Here is a 7,788-nt window from a genome sequence, read left to right on the forward strand (position 1 = left end):
AGTCAGGAACTATAAGCTAGAAGAGCTGCTGAAGATCTTATCAAAGAAAGAGATTCAGAGATTGTTAAGATCAAGTGGGAAAATTCCACTATGCATGAGCATTTGATTTCTAAAAGAGAAGTAAAGGAGACCCTGCAGCTAGATCTTGATCTTGCACCATCTGTGAAAGAGAACCTATCTAAAAATAATGAAGATCTCACAAAATAGCTTACTGAAGCCAACGAGAAATTGGAGAAGTTCAATAGAAGTTCTACTTTGTTGAAAGAACAAATTCAATCATAAAGAATGAAGGGTGATGTCTTAGGACTTGGTTTTCACACAACTGAAAAAGGTGAATCCTCTGGTACAAAGAGAAACAATCTTAAGAACAAAAATACTCCTAAGATCAACAAGCCTAATGATAAGAAGGTCTTTAAACTTGTTTTTTTGGTTTGTCATAAACCTAGTCACACTGCAAATGTTTGTAGAGACAAACCTAACAAAAATACAAGTTACAATACTAATGCTAGGTATGTGTCCAAGAAATTAGAAGGACATTCCTTCACATGTGGAATGTATGGACATAGATCTATTGAGTTTAGATATGGAGAAAACAATCCTATACCACATATACATCCAAGACCAAATGGTGACCAGATGAGGAATTTTGACAACCAGGTAAATTTGAACTGGAAAAAAACCTATGGCAACCGGTTTAGTCCATATGAAATGGAAAAGGCGACAAATGTTATTTGCACCATCTACAATAACTTTGGTCATGTGGCTATGAACTACAGAAGAAGAATAAGAAGATGAAATGTAGAACCTTAGACATCATTTGGTATGTCCTATTATCACTATAACAAACCAGGGCACTTAGAAATTTTTTGTAGATCTAGAAACAACAAACCGATCAAGTCTTCTGAAGATCAGAAGGGAAAGCAGGAATTTAATGTTGAAGAAACCAGAGAGGAAATGAATCGAATTTGAAAGAAGAAAAGTGATGAATCACCTGAAGAAGAAACTATTCCTTCACCCAGTGAAGAGAACCTTGAACCGGTGACTTAAGCCTTTTAATATGGCTAAGGGGAGCTTAGTGGTTGAAATTCCTCTGGACCCCTTGTGAAAAATGAGTGGGAAAAGAATTTTGAAACATGAAATTTTGGTAACTTTTTGTTAATATTTTATCAACCAGTTTTTTTTTTAGTGGTAAAATTAGGTTTTAAACTCTAAATGTGCGAGCATTTAATGTAGTAGGTAAAAAGGATAAAAGTGAGTTTTAATTTGTCATTTTTACCCTAACGCATTCGAGAAAGAAATTTGAAGCACTTTTAGAGTTGAGAAAGATTGTTTTGCTATAAATTACCAAATTGTTTGATGATTTATTAAATTAAGTTGAATTGAAGGTTGTAGAAGATCGAATTGGTGTGCAATTGGCCATTTCAACCGGTAAATGGGGCAATGTGCATGAAGTAAGTATTTCTTTGAACATACTACTTCAAATCTTGTTCATCTGGAATGGCATCAACTTCAAAGTCTGTAGAGAGGTTCATGACTACTTCTGAGCCTATGGAAGCTCTATAGGCAGATCAGATTGTGTCATATAATGCATTGTCACAAGTTCCAAGTGGAGTTTTGGTCAAAAGTGATTTGTCTAGTTATATTAACTACAAGCTAGAAGACTTAGGGTCTCTATACATTTACACAGTTGAAATCATTTTGTGATGAGAACGGTAAGGTTAAGACAAAGTATTCTAGGGTTTTCGAAAAGGGTTTTCATAATGCATCTTATTTTCTTGAAGATTTCAAAGAAGCACATATCAGAATCATTTTGAGTCGAGTTCATAGAGAATACATGTATTTAGAAAAAAATTAGACAATTACAAAGGAAGCCATTCAGGCTGTGACTGGCTATTTCTAAATTGGTGAAGTACCTAAGTTAAGGAAAATATCTAAGGATATTATCTTCAACTTAACTAGTTCTACATTTGATGGGTGTGCTTTTTCCATTAACAACATTAAAGACCCTGTAGTAAAACTAGCAGCAATGGTGATAGGCTACCAAATATTTTACTCTAGTAGACTTAGCAGTGTTCCTTCGGCAGTAGTTCATACAACTCACAAAATTCTTGTTGATAATGCAAATTATGATCTCTGTGAACCTATCAGGAGACAATTGTTTTTGAACCTACAATCTATCAAGAAGGATAGCAGTTTGATATTCAAGTTTGGTCAGCTATTAGTTGGTCTATTATTTTACTTTCAGAACTTTCTACCAGGAATTGGAGACATTGAGTGGTCAAAGTACTCATCGGTCTCAGCACAAATTAAGAACAACATCAAGGCTGTAAATAATACTTTCCCTGCTACCATGAATATGTATTTCAATGAGTTCCAAAAGAAAATGAGTATGAGAATGAGACTACCAGAAGAAGTGGTAAAACACTTTGAAAAGGATATAATCTTCACTGTTACCACTGATTTTTGTCTAGTGAAAGCAATTGAGCCAAGAGAGGAAGAAATGGAAGATATAAGTCATGAGGTAAACTATGATCTACTAGTTGGTTATGCTAATACCCTATTAGCATCACCTAAAGACCAAAGGAAGGCAAAATTAGACAATGTGGCAGTCCAAGATGCACCTACACAAACTAGTACTACACCTGTTAAAAGTGCAAGAGGAAAGAATAGAAAGTCTGATAAAGCATCTCCAACAACAAAGAGTACTAGGGTTACCAGGAGTTTCCTAACCAAAAAGGAACCAAAACCCAAAGTATATATTAAGAAGGAGACAAAGAAGAGAGGCATAAAATTAATTTTGCAACTAGTCTGAGGGAACAGATTCTGATGAAGAACCAAAGAAGGTAAAAGAAACTAGCATAATATCCAAGAAGGTAAAGGTAGTTCCAAAGGAAACTAAACCTATTGATATAGCTTCTTACAAACCGAATACCCATTTTGAAAGAATGGTGAAGACACTAGGGAGGAATAGGTTTGATAATGTCAAAGAATATTTTGATTCCTTCACTAAAGATGAGAAAGAGCAAGTGATTCAATAGGTAATCACGAATTTGTTTCATTACAATAGATTTCCACATGATATGGAAAAGGTTATTTCATTCTCTTTGTATAATATTCTTTTAGATAAATGGGAGGAAGCTATAAAATTGGAAAAATAAATTATTGATGAAATATCTGTACAATAGTTTCCCAATTTATCTACGGATGGAATTAGTGCTTTAGTTGATCAGTACACAACACATTTTTCTTCTAAAGAAAGAAGATTTAAGCTTCTTAATGGTAAAAGGGCAATTATTGAAACTAAGACACATCAACTTGTGGAATCAAAAAGATGGAAGAACTCATCCATTCTTCTAAGAATAAGGATAAAGAAGAGATAGTTGATGATGTTAACATACTAGAAATGGATGATCAAGAGATTATTCAACCTGATGAGGTCTATCCTCTCAAGAAAAAATATGATTCCATTATTCATGTTGTTGATGATGTTCATGACCCCATTGACCTATTTGGAGATAACACTGCACCAGATATGGAGCCTCCAGCAAATGCTGATGTACATGTTACCTTAGCTGAACAACCGACAACTTAACTAAAAGTGGACAATCTACCAGCAATAGAACAATTGGAGAAACCCCAATCTCCACCGGTCATTTAAGTAATTCAGAAGGAGCCTACTGAAAATGTTGTCACACAATCATTTGGAAAGGAAGCAAAGAAGAATACAGAGAAATCAATCATTAAGGTTGTATCCTCTAAACCAGTAAAGTAGAAGCAACTTGATGAGGATGACGATGATTCTCTATGTATTTCAAGACCTATTGATATGAACAATTTGAGCACATCATAAATGATGAAGATTGCAAGTGTGATGCAATCTAGAGTGCATAAGAAGAGACAAAGAGCAAAAGGTTGAAGTAGAGACAATTCAGACTATGGTAGATATTTTATCTGGTCTACTACTAGAAACATCTATAGAACATCTATCTACACCTATTAGCAAACTTGGTCAGTTAGTTGCAGATCCATCTAATCAAATCAAGTCACTAGAAGATGCTGCTCAACTGTATGCTGAAAAGAGTCACAAGAAGAAATATGGAGAAAAACTAGCAAAGGATATTGATAGTGGCGAAATGGCTCTATCTCACAATAAAAGTCTGTTGTGTAAAGTTGTTGGAATAGGAGGAAAGTATCTTTCTTCTACCTCCAATGTTAATTTCTTTTATTCTAACATTTCAAAAATTCAAACTGAAATAGAGAAAGAAATGGAAAGGATATGGAAGGCATATATCCCACTCCAAGACTCCATACATGCCTTTAACAAGTTTGTAGATGATTTGCATAATAGAATGGATAGCTATGATTGTGAGAAGGCAAAGATATTCCAATCTCTTTAAGACCTCAAAATTTTGCTCACATCACAAGTAGACATACTTTAGAGAGCCTACTCCAATGCAGAAGCTATTCTTGCAACCCCTGAAACCTGCACACTAGACTCAATGAAAGAATTATATCATAGCTTGAGTCTACATTTGAGTATACTGAGAACATATTGGAATCATGGGAAAATGCTTTGTCATAGATGAAGAAGAGTTACAATGCTATTTTTATGAGATTAGCTAATTCATGAACTTTTCAGATAATGTTGTATATGTTGAACACTTTGATACAAATTTTCTCTATATATGTATATATTTTACTTTTTAATTTGGCATTGTTGTCAAAGGGGGAGTAGAAATATGTATGTGTGTTTTTGAAAATTTTGTATACTGTATGCATTAAGGGGGAGCATGAGTATATGTGTAAATTTGTTGTGTATACACACTTAGTGGTATTACTATAAAATTTTCTAAGTGTTGCCATCAATTCCAAAGGGGGACATTGTTGGCTTGATGATGATTCATCATTTGTTGTCATTGATGAAACACTCGCGCACACATATGATTATATTTGACTACCAGTGTAACTTTAATTATTTACACTATCAACTGATATACTTAGTAGTTAATCTCTAACCGGTACTCTATGTTAACCAGTATGTGCATAAGAGAGAACCTATAGTTATACTAAGTTGGCATCATGATGAAGATCAAGATGGAAATCAAACGGAGATTCAAGGACAATGGTTCATATGTTTTTTTCAAATCAGTATTAATTGTTCCAATAGGTATTTGTTGATTTTTGTGATGAGTTACCAGCACCGATTGCTTGGCAAAATTTTTTGTGATGAGTTATGGTTACTTGTCCAGATACACTGGACGTAGGAAATTGTGTTATGATTTCTTAAGGCCAACATGAAATCATAAGGCCTATATATTGACATCACAGTGAAGTATGTTATGTGCAAAATATGATAAGTGAAAGTGTTATGTTGTGAGAAATTAAGTGGCAAAATATGTAGAAGAGTAGTGTTGAATATGCTTAGAAGGATCTAATCAAGCAAGTATTGTGCTGTTCAAAACAAATCAACCATTCTTGTTGTTTTCTAACCATTACAACAAAATCAAATCCCCTAATCGGGTAAGCTCTAACAAGCTTCAATGTGTAAATCCTTTTATAGGGTGATCCATTAGTTTGGATTCTGAAATCCTCCACTGACATTACTCCTAACAAGGTATAAGCTTCTAATCAAGCTTTGGGATCTCTAACAAGATTCGCTCCTAGTAGAGCAATTTGTAGACCTTAACCAGTCAGTCATCTATCACTGTAGATAGTTAACTTGTGAGTTTCATCTCATCGTGGTTTTTACCTATTTGGGTTTTGCACATACAAACACATGTGTTATGGTGGATTCTTTACTTTTTGTGGATGTTATTACATCATTTTGGATTACATGCATTATTTTTAAAAGCTTTGTTAGGTTCATCTAGCAGTTAGTATTTGAATTAGTTTTATTTTTGGTGTCACTAATTCACCCCCCCTCTCAGTGATTTTCAAGTCCATCCTTCTCAACCAATATGATGATTCAATCTTTTCTAACTAGAGATTCTAGACAACTATCCTCAACAGATTCACCATTTTGTTGGTTTCCCAAAGAGTTACACTAAAATGGGACATAAACCAAGTTGATTCTTCAAATATCTATGGAGAAGCCAACTCCAACTATCAATGTCATCTAAAACTTGGACCAACCATGACAAGGATTCTGAAAATCCTTGTACACTTTGGGCCTTGCAAGACCTGAGAGGGTGATCCCTTGGTGAATCTATAATCTTTGCCCTATACTAAAAAATTACACCAAAATCAAGAAGATAATCTCATGTATAGGCTCAATAAAGAGGGAGAATGCTCAAGAATGGTGAATTCTTCAGTGATCCTCAACCTATTTGAGCATGAGATGGATAAAACATGTAATAACATACATGAATTGAAATGTATTATGATAATCAACAAATTTGTAGCAAATACATATGAACATAGCATAAAACTAACTATAATGACTTGAGACAAGCTATGACCACTTCCTTATTCCTTTGGGTGATTGAATTCAAAAGACATAAAATGGATTATAACATAAATCTACCTAATAACATTAAGATCTATGATAATATTGCCTTACAATATTTCTTATCTACAATACCAACCTAGACTACTTATTAAATCCCTAAACAAGCCCTACCATTCTGCAATCTTGTTTTAGCATTTAATTGATCCCTTAGATCAAAGAATAAACACAAATTACATACATCACAACAATGCACTGAATGAAAGAAACCCTAGATTATATTTCGTTCAAAAGATGATAGAATTGTACAATGGAGAGAAATAGATCAAAATTGTATTTCTATTGAATAAATTTGTTATTTCTATCATAAAACAATTAACATATAACAGTTGAATACTAAGAGGGGGGGTGAATTAGTATACCCAAAAACCTTACCAAACACTTAAGTAGTTCTACTACAGACCAGTATAGCCCTTTCAATAGTAAACTGGTTAATACACAAACAAGCCAAATAGAAAAGAAATAATTCACCAAAAATAACACAATCATCATAACACAAGATATTTTGACATGGAAATCCAAATGGGAAAAACCATGATGAGTAAAGCTCACAAGTCTACTATCTGCAGAATAGCAACTAGACTGGTTAAGGACATACAATGTTCTTCACCAGAACAGATCCTGTTAGGAATCTTGATCTTTGTTAGGAGATAAGTCTTGTTAAAGACTACCCTGTTAAAGAATTTTAGATCCACAACTATGAACCACCTTGTTAGAGGATTTAGAATAGGTTTAATTGAGCCTACCTAGTTAAGGGTTTCTAACTTGTCAAAGAGATTAGTAATCAACAAGTAAGTGATCTACAAAGTAGCACAAAATGCCTAGTTAGATCCTTGATTGAGCTCTGTTAATACATTGTCACATTACTTTAGTCTTCTATCCTTCACATGTTCAATCTCTGTCGCAAGATCCTTTTTGAAAAGACCTAATCTTCTTACACAACCCACTCAAAACCCTAGACATGATGTCCTCATATAGTAATTTGATTTCATGTCAGTCCAATGAGATTAGATTACAATTTCCTAGGTACAATGCATCTAGACACAAATTGTAACATGACACAGAATCACCGAATCGGTGTCAATGGATGGTAACTCATCACATGTTACAAGTTTGTTGGTTAACAAAACAAAGTATATCGATTACCAGTTTACTAACAAAGATTGGTAAACTAGAACATAGTGTTCCAATTTTAGAAAGATTGGCTACCAATTGGGGTTCTCAAACCACTTGAGGTCCTTGTATTGCTTGAGGTCTTCAATTATGCTTTGACTGGTAATCTT

Source organism: Cryptomeria japonica, chromosome 8, assembly GCF_030272615.1.
Source record: "Cryptomeria japonica chromosome 8, Sugi_1.0, whole genome shotgun sequence".
NCBI classification, from domain to species: Eukaryota; Viridiplantae; Streptophyta; class Pinopsida; order Cupressales; family Cupressaceae; genus Cryptomeria; species Cryptomeria japonica.